The sequence below is a fragment of the Mustela nigripes genome, chromosome 7 (genome assembly GCF_022355385.1).
Source record: "Mustela nigripes isolate SB6536 chromosome 7, MUSNIG.SB6536, whole genome shotgun sequence".
NCBI classification, from domain to species: domain Eukaryota; kingdom Metazoa; phylum Chordata; class Mammalia; order Carnivora; family Mustelidae; genus Mustela; species Mustela nigripes.
Genome location: NC_081563.1, coordinates 52997196 through 53007478, shown reverse-complemented (window position 1 = coordinate 53007478; position 10283 = coordinate 52997196). Strand labels below are relative to the sequence as shown.

General features: G+C 40.6%; 1 pseudogene; it reads left to right on the top strand.

The window, feature by feature from the left end:
• The first annotated feature begins 1181 nt into the window (after positions 1 to 1181).
• LOC132022347 (ARL14 effector protein-like) lies at positions 1182 to 3187 on the top strand (annotated as a pseudogene).
• The last annotated feature ends 7096 nt before the right edge of the window (positions 3188 to 10283 follow it).

Sequence of the window (10283 nt, the reverse complement as noted above, 5' to 3'; positions counted from 1 at the left end):
CAGGGGGCTCTAAGAGTGGGTGAGAAGCTTCTACATTTGCCTCTTGCTAACAGCACTCTCAGATGGCAGAGCTTGGAGCGGAAGAAAGGCTACAGGCAAATCCATGTCCGGTCCTGGAAGGACGATTCCAAGTGCTGGCTGAGCAGCAATTTCTGACAGTCAGCACTGCGAGGCATGTCACCTCCCAGCTGTCCCCCCTGGGGCAGGTGTCCCTGGGGCCCGCTGGAGGGGAGGGGGCTGAGGGAAGAGGTCCTGCCAGAGTCCCTTAGGAATGAGGTTGTCACATGCCCTCTGAGTGTCATCTTTGTGTCTGTCACCTCTCACTGCCCTCTGTTTTAGGGGTGGCGGGTCCCGGCAGACACACTATACCTGCTTTGTGACTACGTGTGTCTCCCCGAGGGTGTGTTCCCGGTGTCTTGTGCAATGACTGCTGAGGCACCGGGCACATGTCTGAATGCATTTCCCAGGCAGCTGGCATGATGAAACCTGGCTGGCCCAGCTCCTCTGTGAACACTTGGCTCCCCTCCTCTCTACTGTGTTCCCTGAGCAGACATTTGACATGGTAGTGGGAACTGGTCTTGGAGAGCATTCACACCACACCTGTGTTGAGTGAGATTTTGCTTTGTGTGTATGTAGCACGATTCCCAGGGATCAATGAGGGTGAAACCAGCAAAACAAACACGTGGATCGTAGTCTGTTTGTATTGCTAATAATAATTGATACAATAGCTATTTATTGAGTATTTGCTATACGCTGGTCTTCAGGCTAAAGCTTTTATGCATTAACTTATATATTTAAGCCTTACAAAACCTTCCTGAGTTAGGTACAATGAATACCCTCTTTAAAAAAAATTGTTCTGGGGGGCCTGGGTGGCACCAGGAGGTTAAGTGTCTGACTCTTGATTTTGGCTCAGGTCATAATCTCAGGGTAGTGAGATCGAGCCCTGCATCGGGCTCTGTGCTCAGCAGGGTGTCTGCCTCTCTCCTCCTCTCTCTCCCTCTTTCCATCCCTACCCCCCCCAAATTTTTCCTCTTTCTCTCAAATAGATACATCTTAAAAAATTATTCTGAGATTTTTAATTACAAATTTTTAAATTAAAAAGTTTATTATTGAAGTATGTTGACATATAATGTTAAATTAGTTTCTGGAGCAAACACAGTGACTGGAGCATTCTGTGGCTTATGCAATCCTCAAGGTAAGTGTAGCTACCATCTGCCTCCCTACACCACTGTTACAATATTATTAACTATATCCCCTATGCTCTACTTTTCATCTCTGTCACTTATGACTGAAAATTTGTGCAAAAATAGGTGAAGGGGATTAAGAGGTACAAGTTTCCAGTTATAATACCTGCATTGGGTATTAAACCTAATAATGAGGAAACTGAGACCCAGGGAAGTTGAGTAATCTGCCCAAAGTCCAGAGTGGTGGGACCCGGACTTAATCACATGCCTAGTTACCTGACCATGAAAGCATGCTCATAGGAATTAACTGCAAAGTAGAGCAAATGTTTAACTTACATTGCTTATATTGCTTTATCGCTGTCTTATAATACGTTTTCAGGCTCTAAGCTTAAAGGAGAAAAGGAAGACTTTCCTGAGCAAGACAAGAAGCCCAGTACGCTGGCAGATGTGAGGATTTGCAGAAGTCGTCTTTGTGACTCATTCAACGTACACAAAAAAACAGCCAACAAATTTTGCGTGTAATTGACTTAAATGATGCCCCTTTTCTGAGTGCAAAATTTGGAAGACAGTTTGTACTTGGCTGGAAAGTTTGTCCAACATGTACACAGATAATCAATGACAGTATGGATGTTGATTCTAAGAACAGCAGAGAAGAAAACCTGATTCAGCTGGAAGAAGTGCTAAAGCTTTGTGGTCATTACAATTTTCAAACCCATGAAAGCAAACTGAATTTGCTTCAGAAGCTGGAAAAAGAGAAAAAAAGTAGGCTCACTAAAAAAGGCAACAATTGGTTCTGACTGGTAAGTGACACCAGAGAAGAACAAGGCCTGCGATCACCAGGGTCTCCTCATTTTCAGTGGAATGGACTCGGAGACTGCCTCAATGAAGACTGTTCACGATGTTTCTATGCTTGTCCTGCCTGGGCTTCCACCCAAATGGATCTCTCAGTGCTGCTGAGACCTCAAGTGACTATAGGAGCAAAGTGAAACCCAAGGAGGAGAAATCATCCATAATGTTGGATAATTTCTGGTATCAAATTATGGGATCGTTAAAGATATCTTCTCTATTTCTTTTAAAAAAGATTTTATTTATTTATCTTAGAGAGAGAGAGAGATAGCGAGGAGAGGGGCAGAGGGAGAGGGAGAAAATCTCATGCAGACTCCCCACTGACTATAAGCCCAATGCGGGGCTCCATCCCACCACCTCAGGATCACGACCTGAGCTGAAACCAAGAGTCAGATCCCCAACTGACAGAGTCACCCAGGTGCCTCAAAGGTCCTTTCTGTATTTCTAAAACTGTCATCCTAAGGTACATTTTATTTTATTATTATTTTTTTTAAGATTTTATTTATTCATTTGACAGAGAGACATCACAAGCAGACAGAGAGACAGGCAGAGAGGGAGATAGAGGGAAGCAGGCTCCCTGCTGAGCAGAGAGCCTGATGCGGGACTCCATCCCAGGACCCCGAGATCATGACCTGAGCCCAAGGCAGCGGCTTAACCCACTGAGCCACCCAGGCACCCCCTAAGGTACATTGTAAAGCTGACTGCTGAATAATGAAAAATTGAAATCCATCTCAGCATGCACTCTGCATGTACTAATGTTGCATTTAAGTGTTTTAAGATTCGTTACTTGACATAACTTCAATGGGCTATTATTCAGCAGTCAGTTTTAAGCCTGTCTGTCAATATCAACAAGTAGGTAAAGGCCGTCCTAGTTGAGCAGAGTTGAAGTGTCAGTTACCATGGTATATACTGCGAGTTGCTACCCGAACTACAAACACCCCTGCTAGATGTTGGGTCCACATATCATTATGTAACAGAGGTGCTTCGCGATCAGTGACCAATCATGGTACTTCTCTCAAATTCTGCTAATGATTCATCACTGCACATCCATCACTCAGTTCATTCACAGACCACAAAGCATGGGTGTGTTGTCTCCATCTCACCCATGTGACATTTTACAAAAATGGATCCCCAAAAGAACTGGCCAACAAAGATGAAAGTGTAGAGAAGAAATGAAAAAATATTAATTCCTGAAGTGAGACTTGAACGTAAATGGAGTTGTAGAAGTAATCAATGGTGGGAAGGTTGACGCTGCTGCTGAGCCAAAATATGCCGCTAGAGGAACCTCCTGAAGGCAACCCCTAACGTAAATGGGGAAATGGGTGTGATGAAAAGGATGAAATGATGGTAAAAAAATTCATGGTAAAGGAAATTGCAGAGTGATTTTACAATATTGAAGGTACAGCTGATAAAACAGCAGAAGCGGGTCCAAACGTAAAAAGAATATGACAATTTGCAATCGTATAGAGAAGATGCTTACTCAGTGTCATAAAGTAACAGAAAAGGCAAGTACCATTCCAACTACTCTCGATTAGTTGTTTGCAATGAAATAACACAAATTCTTCATGTTTCTAATGTTTTAGATTACAGTGTACTAGTGCTTTTTACAATTTTTCATTTTATTTTACACATATAACTGACAGTAAGAGTTTTTAATATTTTGACAGATTTTAAAGGTCATAGAACAATAATTTCCCCATCAATTATTAAGATTACTTTGAATGACCATTTTTATGGACTGACATTACTGTACAAGGCAAGGACTGTCTGTACCTGGGAACAGAGCCTACTTCAGGGAAAATTAATTTTGTTGTGTGTGTGTTCAAAGCCCACATTTAATGAAATAATGCACTAAAATATCAAACAAAAGTACTCCTGAATTTCCATAAAGTTAAAAATTTTTTTACAAGAAAATACACATCTTATTTAAATAGGAACTTTTATTAGAACAAAACTTTTATTATAACTCTCTCTTCTATGCATTCTATTTTATCCTCTGTATATGTTTCACATTGAGATGCAAGTAATACTGGTTTTGTGTTTGTTCTATACCTGAATAGCCTGTTAATAATAAACATAAGTATATTAATTGCTTACTGACTTATATGTTCCCATGTGGAATGGGGCACTTTCTCAGATCAGTCTAAAGCTTTTTGAGTTAGTATGACAGTAGTTTCTCTCCCTCCCTCTTTCTCTCTCTTTAATTATAAAATACAAAAAGAGAATAATATGGTTAAATATTGATGACATTGACAGTGATTTTAGGGAAAATTAATTTTGATAAAACTAAGTGGTTGCATGTTAAACTATTCTGGTAATAATTGACATATCTAAGTGCTAAAATACTTCTCCCTATGTTCCCTCAAAAAAATTTAATATTATATAAATATTATATAAATAATATTAAATTTTAATATTTAATATTGTACAAATATTTATAAATCAATATTTTATTTGTTCATTGTGCCTATTTAGGAGACCAGACTTTTTGTGAGCATGCAAAATGTTAACAGAGAAAAGCATATCTAATTTAGAGTACTTCATAAGAAAAGCTGAGTTTTGGAAATTTTAAAGTTTGGAAATATTTTTTAAAAAGATAGGAAATCCAGAACCAATTAAGAAAAAAGTAGACAAAATCGACTACATATAATAACAGTTTTTTAAACATGGCAGAAGACACCATAAATAAATTTAAGACAATAAATATTTTGGGAAAGTATTTGTAACACAAATGACAGAAAAATAGTTAATATCACACAAAAAATTGTGGGGCGCCTGGGTGGCTCAGTTGGTGACTGCCTTCTGCTCAGGTCATGATCCCGGACTTCCAGGATCGAGTCCCGCATCAGGCTCCCAGCTCCTTGGGGAGTCTGCTTCTCCCTCTGACCTTCTCCTCTCTCATGCTCTCTCTCACTCATTCTCTCTCAAATAAATAAATAAAATCTTAAAAAAAATTGTACAGGTTATAAGGAAAAGAAAAGCCAATTAAAAATAATTGGTCATTTGGATTTCCTCTTCTCTGAATTATTATTCAAATTTTTAATTATCATATGACAAGATGCTCAATCTTATTGTCAGGAAAATGTAAATTAAAACATCATTGATATACTTTTTCATATATCAGACCAGCAAAAGTGCAAAAAGTTTTCATATATGGGGTTGATAAGGATACAGAAAATGAACACTCACTCTGTGAAAGAAGTGTGAATTATTACAATTTATTTGGAAACTGTCCTGGCAATATTTATTAAAATAAATCATATACTATGGTAGACACTGGTAGTTGCCTACCCAATAGCCACAGCTTTTTTCTTCCTTTCCAATAGAATCATAATTTTGTTTACGGAAGCAAGGTGATAAATTGTAATTGATTTAAACCACCAGGACAATACTGTTCCCCGCCGCTCCCCCCCCCCCCCCCCCCCCCCCCCCCGCCCCAGTTACTTAATTTCCCAGTCTAGCAGTAGTCATGTAATCCACTTCTGGTCAAGAAAATGTAAAGGAAAGACTGCTTACAAATCTCTGGGAAGGCTTTTGGCTTGCTTTACTTATATAAAATACAAATGTGAGTGTTGCTACCATTCCCCCTTTACCTTAAATATAAACATGCCTGATGCCTGGAGTTTGGCAGCCACTTTGTAACCATGAAGAAGCAAATGTGAGAACAAAATGCAAAGATGGTTAGGATAGCAGGACAGAGGGGCACCTGGGTGGCTTGGTAGGTTAAGCCTCTGCCTTCGGCTCGTTTGGGTCATGATCCCAGGGTCTTGGAATGGAGCCCCGTTGTCAGGCTCTCTGCTCAGCAGGGAGCCTGCTTCCTCCTCTCTCTCTGCCTGCCTCTCTGCCTATTTGTGATCTCTCTGCCAAATAAATAAATAAAATCTTTAATTAAAAAAAGAATAACAGAACAGAAAAATAGGAGGGCTTGGGTTCTTTAACCAATATCCATTATTACTTACCTCCAGACGTTTGTTATGTGAGAAAAACAAACCCTTGTTTGTTTAAGCCTCTGTTAGTCAGTTTCCATTACCGATCGCCACATACACCTTTAACTGGATGCATACATTCCTTTTGACTCAGCCATTTCTGTATGTGACTCCATCCTAGAAAAATGAAAGTACCAGTATGTAGAGATTTATGTATAATTTATGTATAACATTGTTTTTAGAAGCAAAGAACTGAGAACAAATGGAATGTCTACCAGTAGCCAGATGGCTAAATAAAGTGTACTATATCCATAGAATAAATTGTTATATAACCATTAGAAAGAATGATTTAGAAGGAAGTCTATTGAACTTGAGGGATGTTCATGATGAATTATTATGTAAAAACAGCAAATTAGATAGTTAATATTTATAGTAAATCATTTGTGGAAAAGATCTCGTATGTAAATGCTTGTATATTTCTACACAAGCATAGGAAAAAGGAATTAAAAATGACTGCAGGAATGAGGGGAGAAACACATTTGAATGAATCAAGCCTGGAAGAAGAAAGGAATATGTCTTAAATATTTTTTTTAAAGATTTTATTCATTTATTTATGAGAGAGAGAGGGAGAGAGAAAGAGGGAGAGAGAGCACATGTGCCTGCTTCCATGCACATGAGCCTGAGCAGGGGGAGGGGCAGAAGGAGAGGGAGACAGAGAGCGAGAATCTCAAGCAGATTCTGTTTCAGGCACGGAACCTGACCCGGGGCTGGACCTCACGACCCTGACATCATGACCTGAGCAGAAATTCAGAGTTGGTCACCCAACCAACTAAGGCACCCAGACACCCCAATCTGCCTTAAATATCATCACATTTTATTTTTATTGAACTGAGAAGCATCTAATGTGGCATAAATATATGTGGTATTGGCAGTTTTGTTTTAAATACAGAACTGAATAGAAGAAAAAAATTTTAGACACACAAAACATAAATTTTATTATATAGTAATTTTTATAAATAGACTATTTTTTTACACTTTTTCAAAGTTTTTTTTTTTTAATTCCAGTTTGGTTAACATACAATGTTATATTAATTCCAGGTGTACAATATAGTGATTCAACAATTCCATACGTTACTCAGTGCTCATCACAAGTACACTCCTTAATCTCCATCATCTATTTCAACCATCCCCTCACCTCTCCTCTGACAACCATTGGTTTGTTCTCTATAGAGTTAAGAGTCTGTTTTTGGGTTTGCCTCTTTTTTTTTTATTCATTTGTTTTGTTTCTTAAATTCCACATATAAGTGCAATCGTGGTATTTGTCTTTCTCTGACTGACTTATTTTGCTTAGCCTAATACTCTCTAGCTCCATCCACGTTGTTGCAAATGGCGAGATTTCGTTCCTTTTTATGGCTCAGTACTATTCCATTGTATATGTGGACTGCCTCTTTATCCATTCATCAGTCAAGGGATACTTGGGTTGCTTCCATAATTTGGCTACTGTAAATAATGCTGCAATAAACACAGGGGCACATATATCTTTTCAAATTAGCATTTTCATATTCTTTGGGTAAATACCAAGTAGTAGAATTACTGGATCACGTGTTAGTTCTAGTTTCAAACTTTTGAGGAACCTCCATATTGTTTTCCAGAGTGGCTGCACCAGTTTGCATTCCCACCAACAGTGCAGGAGGGTTTCTTTCCCTCCCCATCCTCACCAATGCTGTTGTTTCTTGTATTTTTGATTTTAGCCATTCTGACAGGTGTGGGTTATATATCATTGTGGTTTTGATTTGCATTTCCCTGACGGTGAGTGATGTTGAGTATCTTTCATGTGTCTGTTAGCCATCTGTATGTCTTCTTGGGAGAAATCTCTGTTCTTTTTGTCTTATGCCCATTTTTTAAATTGGGGTATATGTTTTTTGGGTTTTGAGTTATATGAACTGAATAGAAGAAAATTTTAAAATTATACATTTTTTTTTGCTCCTAGTGCCTCACTCCCTTTTTCGTAGAACATGAATTCCAATTTTATTTCCTTCTGTACCAAGAATTCAAAGGTAGGTCTTATTTTCTTTCTAATGATGTGATGGCAGAATTTAGTTTTGAACCTTTTACCTGGTGGTGATACTTAGTTTTCATAATGAAAGGTATCTGTTAACAACTGTGATACTTTGAAACAAAGACACAGTGTTTGCACAGTTACAAAAAAAATAATGAGGGCGACTATCATTGGAAGACTTACAGAGCTCTGGTGCTCCGATGTCTTAGAGTGCCATATCTTAAAAACTCCTCATAGTTCTTCATCTACACCATCAGTGTTAATTAAGAAAGACAACTGAGTAATGTCATTCTCACAACTTCCAGGATGAGGGCTCATTCGTGGAATTCAGTCTTTACCTCCTCAAATCAGAGTGAACTTCAGATCATCACTTTCGTTACTAGAAAACTGATTTTTGTGTAGGCAAATGAGCCAGGTTTTATCTCTTATCAGGTAAGTTGCCCAAAGACATTTGAGACAATGTGGATGGGCCTTGAGAGAATTATGCTAAGTGAAATAAGTCAGACAGGGAAAGGTAAATATTATACGAGTTCTCTTCTATATGAAATCTAAAAAAGCTGAACTCAGAGCAACAGAGAGTGGAGTGGTGGTTGCAAAGAGCGGCGGTGGCGGAGATGGGGACATGTTGGTCAAAAGGTACAAACATCCAGTTATAAGGGGAGTAAGTCCTGGGGGTCCTATAGACAACATGGTGACCATATTTAACAGTAGGGTATCGTATACTGGAAAGTTACTCATGGATGAGATCTTCAATGTTCTTACTACACACACACAGAATGGTCATTATGTGAGGGGATGGAGGTATTAACTAACTTCATTGTGGTAATCATTTTGCAATAAATACATGTATCAAATTATCACACCATACACCTTAAACTTACATAATATTATATGTTAATTATACTCTAATAAAGCTGTGGAAGGAAAAAGAGGAAAACAAAATATTCCTGTCAAACCGACCAGGGCTGTGACAAAGTTCATGGTTAACCACTGGTCAGAGCGTGTAATACATTTTTGTCAAGAAGTAAAGCTTCTCAGGGTAGAGAGGGAAGCAGGAAGGGTCACAAGGACCTTTTGACCTGTGAGGCGTCTGTCTATACCAGTCAACACCAAGTGCCTTCATTTAATTGCCTGGCCCAGCAGGACCCAGCGGTCCCATATGACATCAATCCTGGGCCTCAGGAAACGTGCCTGGGTCCATCAATAGAGCCTATGATTTTGTTAGTCAAATTGTTACTGCATTACCTTCCATGTCTCAGACATCAGGCTAAATGCTTGGGTATAAAGACAGAGAGGACAGAGGTTCTTGACCTTGAGAAGCTCACAACCCAGGGCGTAAGACAACTAGGGGAGGCGGTAGGCTATGGGACAGAAGTGTGCATAACGGGAGGGCTCTGTATAGGGCCTCTGGGCAGGCCTTAGAGAGAACGTGAGGTGTGAGCCTTCTATTCTAGAAGGAACAGAAGCGTGCTCCAACAGAGAAGCAGAAGCATTTCCAGCAAGGAGAACCGCGCCGGCAGAGAAGCCTGAAAAAGCCCGGCAGAGTCCGAGACAAGCAGGCAGCTTGGGAGGGGAGGCTGCGGACGGATGGTGACCTGCGGACAGAGTTTGGTGGGGCCACAGCATGGTTTAGACATTTGAGCCACATTTAGAAATAGAGGTATATTATGGAAAAAGAAAAAGAAAAAGAAAAAGAAAACCTGGCCACTGCGCTGGATGTCCAGGAGCTGGAGGGGAGGCGTGGCGCTCCCTTCTGCAGAGCTCTGGGCCCTCCTGCTCTTCACAAGGGCCGCCTCCCACCCCAGATCCCCGACTCTGCCGTTCATGCTGCCACCAAGCAGTCCCAGCATCACTCCTGGAAGCATTTGAAATTCTTGCCCCTGGTTAAGCATTCTTGGAAATTAAAGAGCGAGCAGGGGGAAAGACAGGCAGAGTGTCCGTGGGAAGCCATCACCAGCCCCTGCACAGAAGGGACGAGGGGAGGTAGTGGTGTGAATGAAGTGTGTGCTCAGGGCCCAGCCCTGGGGTGTGGATCCTGTGCAGCAAGGAGCGAGTGCGGATGAAACATCTCAGCTCTCCCCTGGGGCCACCCAGTGGCCAGACCGGAAACCGTGGGGGTGAGAGGGGCCCTGGGTGGGCTGTACACAGGGGCACGGGGTGGACTGTGGATCTGAGAGGGCAAGTCAGCAGCACACCTAGTCATTTAGGGATAGAGAGAGCCAGGAAAGGCCCTCTCCTGAGACTCATTTGGGCTGTGGTCCCTCTATG